This window comes from Gymnoscopelus microlampas (assembly GCF_963454915.1).
Source record: "Gymnoscopelus microlampas genome assembly, chromosome: 11".
In the NCBI taxonomy this organism is placed as follows: Eukaryota; Metazoa; Chordata; class Actinopteri; order Myctophiformes; family Myctophidae; genus Gymnoscopelus; species Gymnoscopelus microlampas.
This window is the reverse complement of record NC_139948.1, coordinates 41,326,023-41,339,990: the sequence shown is the minus strand read 5'-3', so window position 1 is coordinate 41,339,990 and position 13,968 is coordinate 41,326,023. Positions and strand designations below refer to the sequence as shown.

General features: G+C 39.0%; 2 long non-coding RNA genes across 2 annotated transcripts; both read left to right on the top strand.

The window, feature by feature from the left end:
* The first annotated feature begins 573 nt into the window (after window positions 1-573).
* On the top strand, window positions 574-2,901 carry LOC311055874. The gene is made up of 3 exons (XR_014601824.1): window positions 574-608; window positions 1,741-2,051; window positions 2,592-2,901. It is a non-coding gene; the product is annotated as an uncharacterized lncRNA (long non-coding RNA).
* Window positions 2,902-9,029: 6,128 nt separating this feature from the next.
* On the top strand, window positions 9,030-13,968 carry LOC311055873. Its single transcript, XR_014601823.1, has 3 exons — window positions 9,030-9,130; window positions 10,934-11,250; window positions 11,756-13,968. It is a non-coding gene; the product is annotated as an uncharacterized lncRNA (long non-coding RNA).

Below are 13,968 nucleotides of genomic sequence, written 5' to 3'. Positions count from 1 at the left end.
CTAAATTACGGCGCTTTTCGGCGATAGTTCTGTCTTCTTTCACTTTTTCCGTGCCGTTTGGTGCCCCCCCCCCCCCCTTCTGGAGATTTTGAGGTATTTTTTTACTTTACTGGAGTATTTCCAAATGTCAGTACTTTTACTTTTACTCCACTACAAGTATTTGAAAACTTTAGTTACTACTTACTTTGTAGATTTGGATTATTATTACAAAAAACACACATTAACCACTTCAGCCCTATAGCCTATATATTTCTGCCATTTGAAAATAGCAGATCTACAAGCTCACAATGTGTTGTGATGCAATGCATTGTACTAATCTGTATACATCTGCATAATGGGTATTTCTACCTGGTAGCCTACTTTATGTACATTTTGATACCAATACTTTTGCACTTTTACTCAACTAAATTTTGAATTCGGGACTTTTAGTTGTAACAGATTGTTTTTGCAGTAGCCTACTGATACTTTTACTTAAGTAAAACATGTGAGTACTTTTTCCACCACTGCCTGTCCCTCCCATATGAATAGACGTAGCATTTCCGTCTTGTATATTTGCATACTTTCGTTGGGAGAGAGACGGTCGACGACATAATACTGTTTTGTTAAAGGTAGGAAAACTACAATTAACAGAATGCTACATCTCATCCACGTCTCATTTCACCATATTATATTATATTTAGGCCAATAGGCTATGTAACACTTTTATTTACATAAAGTAGGCTATCATTTAATTAATCAGATCGTGTGTCTCCGAGGCAGTAGGCTAATAGGCCTATTTGTCTATAAAAACCTAGATATATGCCTAAATGTTCTACACGTTGACAAAGCAGTACAAGACAAACTTTTTAATACTTTGCCTTTATTTGTTGGTCTGATCGTTATCAAAACTTGATGTTAATCAAAGTTGTATTAACTTGTGTAAATGAGGCCCATGTGGCTATATATAGCCTATATATTATATCCTATCTTCAAACCTTAAGCATTGTTGAGGCCCTTGGTGGCGTCATTTTGGATGGAAAAGTGTTATTTTGTTTTTTTTATACATGAGCCGATTGTCGATTGCTGGCCTACAGTGGAGTAGGCCAGCAATCGACTAGCGCTAGCCTACATTGATAAGCCTGTTAAAATACATTAAAAGGGTGTCTGCCCTTAAAGTCCAGGAAAAACGTATATGTCTGCAAAGGGAACGTTTAGTACAAGAAGACTTAAGTATTTCCATATTCTTGGTATAGCCTATATGATAAACCATATTGCCGCTGTTGCAATTATGTTATTTATAAATAGCCCGTCTGTACACAAGGCTACAGCCTTGTTGAAATGCAATGACGTAGGCTACTGCCTAGTGTGAAATTGGGTTAAACATCCTATTATATGAGCGCTAAAGTGCTTCATCTAAGCTGTAGATGAAGTACAGTAAAGGGTTCTAGTACTGGTGGCTCTTTATTATTATTAATATTATTATTATTGTGCAGACCCTAATGTAGCCTATTTCATATAAGCCATGGACTTGCAATAATAAATATTCATGAATATTTTTAGAATTAGATTACATCAAAATATCCACATTTAATATAATTTTACATGATGAATATATATAGTGATGATCCTGAAATAAATAGTAAATTCTACATTGTTTGTAATAATCTCAAGTGATTGGTTTGTCATACTAATGTTTTAGACTTTGATATCGAGGTTGGAGGACTTTGCTAATCTAACGTTTTTTTCTGACTTTTTTTTCAGATCCTGACTCTTTATTGTACCTCCTTAATAAGTGATGGCACACGATTGTCTGTTAGGGATTCTTGAGGATCTTGATCCTGACGAATTAAGTAAATTCCATTGGTTAATGCGCCATAATTCCAATGGTAAAATAAAAAAAATACATCTGAAAGATTCAAAAACTAGGGAAAGTTTGACTAGGGAGGCCACAGTAGATCTGCTGGTGCAAACATATACAGATGGAGCTGTGCAGTTCACCAAAATTCTTCTGGAGAAGATCAATAGGAATGATCTAGTGGAGAAACTTACAGACACTGGGACAGGATCCAAAGGTAATTAAATATAATTAAATTACATTAAATTGTCATATCATATCATATAGGCCTATCATATCATATATCATATTCCCCCCAGGTGACGGGGTCAGTAAGAATCCCTCAGTAACTCACTCAGCCACTTAATGAAGTAGACCTAGATTGTACTCATTAGTGCTCATGAAATATGTGAGGCATGGATGCAATTAAATAAAATATTTTGTCATAGATTTAGAAGGAATTATCAATTTAGCATCAACCTCAATATAATATTTACTTTTTTTGCTCTTATAATACAATAACGCACACACACACGCACACACACACACACACACACACACACACACACACACACACACACACACACACACACACACACACACACACACACACACACACACACACACACACACACACACACACACACACACACACACACACACACACACACACACACACACACACACACACACACAGTATATACAGTAGGCCTATGTATGTGATATGATGATTACTATTATTATTCTAATTAAATGAATCCCCCATCTTGTCTTCAAGGTGATACTGCAACTCAGCAAAATGTGACAAAGTCCCAGGAAGTCGAAGTAGCAGAAGAGAAGCTGATGTCTGTGAAGAATGAATTAAGTCAAATCCCAGACACCCAGGATTATATAGCGACATTACTCGTGGCTGGCAACATTTTCCCTTCTGAAGACCTTGAGTCAGTCAGAGCTCGCATCCTCCGGCCACAATATGCACAGATAACGATGGACATTGTCAGAAACAAGGTGTGTTCAGACACTCTCAACTGTAGGATCAACTTGGACCTACAGCTTAACACTACAAATTTTGGAATGCCACGTCAAGGTGCTGCAGCAACTCAGATGCTGCTGCAAGGTGCTGCTGCAACTCAGCAAAATATGCTGATGTCTGTGAGGACAGAGTTCATTATGAGAATTTCAGAGGACAACCTGCACTTTCTAATGGACAAACTTCTGGAAACCAATGTTATTGGTGATGCTGAATATGGGGGAACCATAGGAGTATTGAGGCCAGACAGAGCACGGTTAATTATCGACATGGTGCGAGTCAAGGGAAACATGTCAAGTTCAATAATGATTGACACAATTCATCAGCTGGACCCTAACCTTAGTGTGCACATGCAGGCATGTGCACAGATAGGGCCATGGGGGGGGGCAAAATGAGACAGAGGAAAATAAGCTGAAGTCTGTGAGGAAGGAGTTCATTAATACAATCTCAGAGCCCAACCTAAATTATCTACTGAACAAACTTCTGGATAAAAATGTTATTAATGTTTTCGAAAAGGAAACGGTCCTATTACCAATGCATAGGCAGAAAAGAGCACGGGGAATCTTCGACATGGTGCGGAGAAAGGGAAACAAGGCGAGTTCAGAAATGATTGACCTGATTCGTCAGCTGGACCCTAACCTTAGAAAAAAGTTGTCTTCATGGTCTCCTACAAAGGCACCTGCATGGATACGGCCCATGGGGTGGGGGCAACATGTGACAATGAAACTTCGGTCTGTGAGGAAGGAGTTCATTAGTGGAATCTCAGAGGCTAATCTAAATCTTCTACTGGATGAACTTCTACGTAAGAAGGTTGTTTATGAAGAAGAAATGGATATAGCCATGAGTCATTTATTTCATGACAGAGCAAAGGTAATTATTGACATGGTGCTGGCTAAGGGAAACCAGGCGAGTTCAGAAATGATTGACACAATTCATCATCTGGACCATTTGCTTAGTGAAAAGCTGTTTAAGGATCCTTTAAGGATCCTTCCATGCAGGCATGCGCACAGACAGCTTTTCTCTGTGAGGGTAGAGTTCATTTCGTTAATCTCAGAGCCCACACTGAATTGTTTACTGGACGAACTTCTACATAAGAATGTTATTAATGATATGGAAATGGAGTCAACCAACCTACTACATTCTAGGTCAGACAAAGCACGTAGACTTATCGACATGGTGCGGCAGTGGCGTCGTTAGGGGTGGGCTTCGGTGGCTATAGCCACCAATAAAAAAAAATGAAAAATTAAAAAATTAAAAGTTTTTTTTTTTTTTTGGAATTATATATCTATCACCCTAACCTAACCCTACCCCTAACCCTAAAACCGAAATAAAGTAACAAAAAACGGGGGGAAAAGCACCCTAATCCGCGAAATCCGCGGAAAAAATCGCGCGCGCGCGCTTCGCGCGCGCGCGGGAGGAGGGGCACATGCACGCGCGCTGCGCGCGCGTGCATGTGCCCGTTGCCTGCGGGGCTAAGCCCCCGACCTAGTAGAGACCTAGCGACGCGTCTGTGGTGCGGCGAAAGGGAGACAAGGCTTGTTCTGAAATGATTGATGCAATTCATCACTTGGACCCTATACTTAGTGAACACTTGTCTAAATACCGGTCTTTTCGTGCTCTTTTCGGGTACCATGCAGGCACATGCACACATGGGGAGCTTTAACGTGCTATTGTCACTGTTTCATGAGGGTTTTTTTATGACCTCCTCAGGGGTGATTCTGGTTATGATGGAAAGGTAAAGAACAAACAGTCTCAGAACTTCACGGTTTCCGAAAGGTTTCATATTATGGAAGGTTCTGGGTCACCCACCTTCCTAGTCGGAAAGAACCATTTGTGGGCCGAGGGGTCACAGGGTCATCGTCACAGAGGTCAATGGCCAAACTTGCTTACATCTTCTAAGCCATGCTATTCCTTTATTTGCTACAATATGTTTTATACTGATACTACTTTCTTTGCAATGTTTGTGACAGTTAAAGTTCACAGTGGATTCTGTGAACATGAGCAGCTGAGGTGCTGCAACTCAGCAAAATGTAACATTGAAAAATAAGCTGAAGTCTGAGAGGAAGGATTCCATTATGAGAATCTCAGTGGCCAACCTGAATTTTCTACTGAACAATTTTAACAATGTTATTAATGATGAAATGTTGAGGACAGACAAAGCACAGGTGGACATGGTGCGGAAAAGGGGAAACCGGGCGCGTTTAGAAATGGCTGACAAGGATCATCCGCTGAATCCTGACCCCTAACCTTAGTGAAAAGCTGTCTTCGAGTTCTCCCATGTAACAACATAGATAGGGCCCATGGGGGGGTTCGAACCTCTGTCCCTGTCCTTTTGCCCTCATGGTCAAAATGTCCACTATATTTTGACTGGTGTTAGTTGTATTATATTTGTTTTCTTAATGTTTTATTCAAATCCAATCAAATATAGTCACTTGTGCACACCACAAAAGCAACTTCTCATTCCTTTAAACAATTGTAAATACATTGGCACTTTTATGCAATGGATTATGAACAAATGTATGTTGTTTACTACATTATCAACAGCTTATGTTCTGTTCATCAAAATGTATTTCACTGGTTATCTGTTGAATTGTCTTAACTCCCCAAAACATGGCCTTGCATATGGAAAAACGATATCCCTTAAAAGAAGAACGGATTTATTTAAAATGGCATCTCTCTACATTCTGTGTAGTCTGAAGAGCATACGCTTGAAATGTTGAAAATTTTGTTCGAAGTGCAAATAAAATAGTAAAATACCCTTAAGTAATCTACAATGTACGGATCTTCTTTTATCTTTTATGAATCTTGACGTTCACTAATGAAGGGAAGATATCCGTTGTAATGTCAAATTCAATAGGACACATGGTGCTGAAATGCTTAAAACTACTATACTGCATAGTTTCCTCTGGTAATACATCTGCAATAGTCAACTAGGTTGATATGCATACTGTATGTAATGGTTAGCTGCAGGAAAGTACTTATGAGTTATAACCTGCATTTTCTGGAAGATAAGGTAGGTTTAAGCATTTAGCTTTTAAGCCATCAAGTATTACCTATAACCAGTGGTGGACAAAATACTCAACTCCAGTAGGCTACTTGAGTCAAAGCATAGATACTCCTGATCAACTACAACAACTACAATTGAAAGTTGCTCTGTCAAATTTGTATTTGAGTTTAATTACTGGAATACGTGCTTTTAAAAAGTACTTAACTGTTCAAAAATAAATGATTTAAAATTAAGACATTTTCCAAAGACATTCATAGACTTTCCAGAACTTTTCTAAAAAATGTATAAACAGTGAAAATAGCATGTACAAGCTCACAAGCTTGTAGATCTGCTATTTTCACTATTTTTTGAAATAGTGAAAAGATTAGCTTCATAATGTACTTATTCCTTTCCTAGAAATGTAGTGCTGGTCTAATATTACAATATTGTACAATATTTGTCTTTGAAATGCAGTGGAGTGAAAGTATCCAAAAATACAAATACTCAAATAAAGTACAGATACTAAAAACATTTACTTAAGTACTGTACTCAAGTAAATGTACTTTGTTACTGTCCGGCACTGCCTATAACTTTAAAGAAACAAAGTTCACTTGAAAGGTTGAAAGTACTGCGTACTATCTGGTAAAATAATTGAAATAGTCTACAGACTCTACAACAACATGGATGAATTGACAACATAACCCAGACGGGACTCCGCAGGAAATGATAAGCTGATGGTGATGAAATTGTATTCGATTTTAGAATATGATCTCGTAAAATACCGTAGAGCAGTGGTTCTCAAACGTTTTCATGGCCAAATTGATATTTATTTGGCCGCGGACCCCCATCTGAAAAAAATCGAAATTATCAAAAATGTTCCAAATATTTTCTCGCGCTGAGCTTGTATATCTGGTATTTTTGAATAGCCAACATATAAATGGATAAAGTGGTTAAAATGATTGTGATGCTACAGTATGTTAACTACTTTTGCTGGGGACCCCTTGGACCCCCCCCCCCCCAAGGACCACTGGTGGTACCCAGACCCCACTTTGAGAACCAATGCTCTAGAGTAGAACTTGGTATAACAGTAAAGGCTACCATAGTTTGGGTCTGGTACGGGTAACCAGAATAGTGGACTCCAAAACATTGTGGGAACTAGGGAAATCTGGGCACCTTGGAAGAGTGGGCACCTGGGAAATCCAGGCACAAAAAAAGAGTGGGCACCGGGACAACTGGGCACCAAAACATAGTGTGCACCTTAGAAGTGTTTCACACACATTTGTTTGGGGAACCTGGTTGCTCAATACCGCCCCCAATTGGCAGAGTCAGGTTACCAGGGACCCCCATAGAAGTTTGTGTTGTTAAAATTCTACATAAAAAAAAAACATTTAAAAAGCTGATGAATGTGGTTAAATATGGTTAAAGTGGTTGAAATGATTGTGATGCTGTATTAATACAGTTTGCTGGGGACCCCCTGGTACCCTCCCAAGGACCCCTTGGGGGTCCCCGGACCCCACTTTGACAACCACTGCCTTGGAGTGCTGGGACTTTCTACACCAATGAAACAAAGACATCACACATAATTCTCCTTGTGCCAAATGCGCTCAGTAAAATCTCAGTATTTATTTGACCACTTACTTAAAGTTTGCTGTACAAGAGTGTTTACATCACATTAGCCTCAGCCCTCAGGTGAAGATGACAAAGATGGTAGAAAGGAACAGAGTTGACAGGAATTATGAGTCTTGTCATTTTTGTATAGTCCTGAGGGACACAGCCGTGCATGTCCCAGTCCATGACATAATGTTAACGTATTAGCTCTAAATATCCCTCATTTTCGTCCTCTCTGCTTCATTGTGATCGTCAGTGTGTTTTAGTCTGAGAACTGACCGTAGGGTTGGGATCCTTTAGGATTTTAACGGTTCCTTAACGATTCCCTCTTAACGGTCCGATTCCTTAACCTTCCAAATGGACCCTCACAGGTCTATAACTCTGAGAGTGTACAAATGGAACCAAATGGACCCTTACAGGTCTGTAACTCTGAGAGTGTACAAATGGAACCAAATGGACCCTTGCAGGTCTGTAACTCTGAGAGTGTACAAATGGAACCAAATGGACCCTTACAGGTCTGTATCTCTGAGAGTGTAACAAATGGAACCAAATGGACCCTTACAGATCTGTAACTCTCAGAGTTATGGTGGTAGGCTACTTGAAAAAGTTTGAGAACCACTGATATTATAATTGCATAGCAGACATAAAGTTCACATAACAGCTCTGATAGTGTGATAAAACGGTTTAATTTCAAGGACCACCATAACTCTGAGAGTGTAGAAATGGTTCCATTTGCACACTCTGCAGAGTTACAGACCTGTAAGTTCTGTAAAGTTAAGTACAGTGGTGTAAAGTAACTAAGTACATTTACTCAAGAACTCAATACATACTTTTACTTTAGTTATTTGCATTTTTCATTATACGTATACATACTCCACTACATCTCAGAGGCAAATACTTGTTACTCCACTACAATTATTTCACAACTTTAGTTACAAGTTACATCAGAGATTTAGGCTATTACAAACCATACAGCAGCCAATAAAACCAATTAAAATGTGATACTTAGACTTAGGCTATAAAATAGTAAGTTGGTGGGTAGAGATAGTTGCTTCTTGTCTAATAAAATAGTGAGCAAAGTAGTCGCCAATTGTCCTCTACCCAAATGAAAATCACTTGCAGATTTTTTTCTTTTACTTGAGTAAAATTACCAACATAGCAATACCCTGCATACATGACTTGGAAAAATAAAAAGTAACCGCACATATTTCAGCACCACAGGGAATGAACAGCGACACACGCACATCTCTCTCTCTCTGTGTCTCTCTCTCCCTCTCCCTCTCTCTCTCTCTCTCTCTCTCTTTTGATTATTATTACAAAGCATGCATTAACCACTTCAGCCCTATACATTTCAGCCATTTAAAAATAGGCAATTTTCAAAAGATGCTAACATTTTATAGCCTACATTTGAAAACTTGTGAAATGGGACATTCTGCATAATAAATACTTTCTACTTTTGGTACTTTAAGTACATTTTGATACCAATACTTTTGTACTTTTACTCGAGTATTTTTTTTATTCTGGACTTTCACTTGTAACGGAGTACTTCTACATTGTGGTATTGATACTTTCGTTTTCACTTAGTGGTGGGAGACGGTCGACGACATAATAAATAATGTTTTACCAACTTTCGTTTTCACTTGGTGGTGGGAGTCTGGGAGACGGTCGACGACATAATAATGTTTTACTAAAGGTAGGAAAACTACTATTTGCAGAATTGTACATGACTCATCCACGACTCATTTCACCATATCATATCATATTCTAGGCTATAGGCTAACACTTTGATGATTTATTTAAATATAGGCTATTATTTAATCAGAGATCGTGTCTCTCCGAGGCAGTAGGACCAATTATTTGTTTACTAACATTGAGCCTGGACGGACGCACAGGTGATTGTTTCACGCAATCAATTCCCAACCTGTTTCGGGGTGCACTGGTTTCAGCACACCCCAACCCCCTCTTGTGTGTGTTGGCTAGTGAGACGCGTCCTAACGAGACCTGATATAATGGGTTTCGTTGCGCGCATACTGGCTGCACGCAGCCAGTATGACGTCGTCTGTTAAGGGGTCTATTGGCCTATTTGTCTATAAAACCTAGTGATATTATGCCTATAATGTTCTATTTGAACGACCCTTTTATTTATTGTGCTTTTATTTGTTGGTCTGAACGTTATCAAAACTTGTAATCAAAGTTTTATTAACGTGCGTAAATGAGGCCTATTTATGATTCTGACGTTTTCAATCTACGAGAGTTGTAGGGTTCACCCCCCATGGACACAGGGACTTCCAGCACTATAGCCCGTAGACTCTCCAAACATGTACAAATTGAAAAAGAAAAGTGCTTACCCCAACGCACCAAATGTTAACTCTTTCTACGGGGTAGTAGTGCAATGTAATAATCAATATCTTTAAATAAAGAAGTGTTTTAATCCCGTCTGTGGCCGATCGCCATTTTTTCACCCTCGTTTACTTCCTGTTTACATTAAGTGTAATTCCGGGTTTCACCGGATGCGCCCCGTCACTACCGCCCATTGGGAACTTTTATTTATTTATTTTAATTTTTACATGTTTGGAGAGTCTACGGGCTATAGTGCTGAAAGTCCCTGTGTCCATGGGGATCAACCCTACAACTCTCGTAGATTGAAAACGTCAGAATCATAAATACGTCTACGAGAGTTGTATTCTACAGCTAGCCCTGGTCCAGAGCGTTAGTGAGTTCTCTCTAACGCCCTGCCAAACCCTGGGCTCTGCGCTTGTACAAGGAATTCCACTGACCTGCGAGGGCTCCAACAGTAGTGAAAATAAATAAAACCATTTCGCTATACACCTAAACAACGGCTGTTTTGTGTTGTTGAAAGTCTGTTCTCGGAGGTGGGAAGCCTCTCAGCACCCCACCTTCTCTGTAAAATAAACTTTTTTGGCTAGAAAAGAAAATATTTCACCGGAAGGGAAAAAAAAGTTTTTGGTTGTTCCACAGTGCCCTCTACAGATCTGGCCCTCTACTCACTTTCAAAACTGCCCTAAAGATACACCTTCAGGAGTCTGCAATTCCAAAATGGAACAAATTAAGTATTTCCATATTCTTGGTATAGCCTATGACAAACCGTATTGCCTGCTGCAATATGTTAATAAATAATATAAATAGCCTTGTTGAACTATATGCAATAATGTTTGCCATAGTGTGACATTGGGTTAAACATCCATATGAGCGCTAAGTGCTTCATCTAAGCTGTAGATGAAGTACAGTAAGTATTATTGCAGACCCAAAATGAATTTCATATAAGCCATGGACTCCCAATAGATTTAGATTACATTAAAATGTCTAAATGTTATATAATTTTACATGATGAATATATAGTGTTGATCCTGAAATAAATATTAAATTCTACATTGTTTGTAATACTCTCAAGTGATTGGTTTGTCATACTAATGTTTTAGACTTTAGTATGACTTTTTTTATGACTAATATTTTTTTCTGTTTTTATTTTTTTCAGATCCTGACTCTTTATTGCACCTCCTTAATAAGTGATGATGGCACACGAACGTCTGTTAGGGATTCTTGAGGATCTTGATCCTGACGAATTAGATCAATTCCATTGGTCAATGCGCCATAATTCCAATGATAAAATTAAGAAAAAACATCTGAAAGATTCAGAAACTAGGAAAAGTTTGACTAGAGAGGCCACAGTAGATCTGCTGGTGCAAACATATACAGAAGATGGAGCTGTGCAGTACACAAAACGTATCCTGAAGAAAATCAATCAGAATGAGCTTGCGGAGAAACTTCCAGACGCTGGGACAGGAGCCAAAGGTAATTACATTTAACTAAATTACATTAAATTATCATATCATATCATATAAGCCTATCCTATCATATTATATCTTATCATTCCCCCAGGTGACAGGGTCAGAATCCAAAGTATGACTTTCTCAGTCCCTTTTAAAACATTTCAATCTTTCTAGTTGAATACATTTGATCAATTACAGTTTGAACACTATGGGAGTAAGTCATACTCAGCCACTTAATGAAGTAGATTATTGCTCATGAAATATGTGAGGCATGGATGCAATTAAATAAAATGTTTTGTCATAGATTTAGAAACAATTATCAATTCAGCATTTTGACCAAAAAAAAGTCATTATTATTATTATTTAATAATAACTACATTGTGATTGGATCCATTGGATCCATTTTCTAATTACTGAAAAGTAACAGCTTTGGACATACAAGTTTTCCGGCCGACAGCGACCATATATTACGATATATTGATATTATCTATTATACTAATAAAGTGAATCCCTGTCTTGTCTTCAAGGTGGTACTGCAACTCAGCAAAATGTCAAGTCCCGAGGAGAGTCAGAAGAGAAGCTGGTGTCTGTGCAGATGGAGTCATGTGAATTTCCAGATCTCCAGAAATTTATACTGGGCCAACTTCTAGCTAGCGATATTTGCAGAAGTTATGAAGAACTTGGGTTAGTCACAACTCTTATCCGCTCTCCAGAAAAGGCACGGCTAATGATGGACATTTTCAGAGACAAGGTGTGTTCAGACACACTTAAATTTAGGATCTCCTGTACACCTTTACGACTGCCGGATCAAGATGTGCCTGCAACTCCGCAAAACCTACCTACAAACACAATGGAACACTTGACAGAACATACAGAGTTGTCTGTGAGGAAGGAGTTCGTTATCAGCAGTGGCGTAGCCAGAACGCTAGATACGATTTTAGCGGTTAGAAAATACATACGTACAAAAAAATACAAAAAAATAAGATTTTGGTGATCCCATGCAGGCACATGCTCAAATAGGGCCCATGGGGGGGCTTGAATCCTTGAAAAAGACCGAAAGGGTCGAAACGTCGTATCAGCTGTTTGTTTGAAATAAAACCTGGAGCATCAAAGTGAGTTGCGAGCCATATCTTTGTCTTATTACTACTGTTTTTACAGTTAAAGCTCAGCACCAAGGATGTGCGTTATTTGTGTTTCTGGGGCTTGAATCCCTACCTCTAGGTACTGCTGCAACTCAGCAAATCGTGACAATGGAAAATAATGCTGAAGAAATGGGGTGTGCCATACATGAAATGTTGATGACAGACAAAGCACAGGTCGACATGGTGCGGAATAGGGGAAACAAGGCGGGTTTAGAAATGACTGACATGGTTCATCAGCTGAATCCTAACATCATGGATCTGACTTCGGGTTCTCCCTTGCAGAAACGCGCACAGATAGGGCCCATGGGGGGGGGGGCTTGAACCTCTGCCACTTTGGCAGACTAAAATACTGCTCTATATCTTTGATGGTATTAATTGTATTGTATTTTTTCTTTATTTTGTATTGAAATCTTATCAAATATAGTCACTTGTGCACATTATAAAAGCAACTTCTCAATCTTTTGAACAAATTGTAAATACATTGGCACTTTCATGCAACAAATGTCTGTTGATTTATTACATTGTCAATAGCTTGTGTCCTGTTGATCAAAATGTATTACATTGGTTCAGTTGAATTGTCTACCCCCAAAAAACATCTCAGCATTTGTTCATTGCATAAGAGGTTTAGTTCAAGCAGTTGGCAGATTGGCCAGATCTCAATGACCTCTACCATCGGGGTGGAGTCCAGTTAAAATGGGCAAGAAATAACAAATAAGTGCCCATCTCTGATGGATTAATTGCAGACCCCAGTGTGGTAGTGGAGGCTACTCTCACCCACACCAGACTACAGGAAGACACAGCTAGAAAGGTTCTGCTTAATATGAAACAGACTGAGGCCAAACAACATTGGCATGGACTTCGACTGCAGGGAAAGTTGGCCTGTGTTGATTCCGCTGATTATTCTGTTTCACATTGTATGTACAAAAACGCTGTTATTGGGGAGGATGTCTTAAAGTTCACCATCAAAGCAAGACTGCAAGTATTACGAACCAAGTCAAATCTGTCAATCTGGTATCCTGACGTGACATCCATAGTCCACTCTGTTTAAAATCATCATGATTCTGAGCAACATCTAGAATCCATTGCACACATCACAAATGGATGTAGTGGATATAAAAACGTGTACATTGCTCGCCATTACCGTATTGTTGACATAGTGTCTGATGCAGCACAAAAACATATGCCATCCAGTGCAGCAATGTATAAACATTCAAGAGTGTTACCAGAATGGTTTAATTATACGTGTGATGTCTTTGCTAGCATCCCGAATACACCTGATGTTGTTTTTGTTGAAGCCAGTCACAAGGAGGTCCTGACTCTAGAAGTAGGCTGTGTTTTAGATTTGTACATGGACCAGGCTTTCCAAGATAAACATTCAAAGTACCAACCATTACTAAGAATCATAACACATTTGCGGTACAGATGTAGAGTCTGCATACTCATATTTGGAAGCCTGGGCCATGTATATAAACTTACCTGGAGTGTGCGTGAGACTGTCCTGAATTGATTAATTGCTCTCAGGTGAATCTTAACCTTTAAAGAGAACATAATAGTCACGCACATCCAAAGACCATTTTTATGAAGGTGCTGGACCAAAG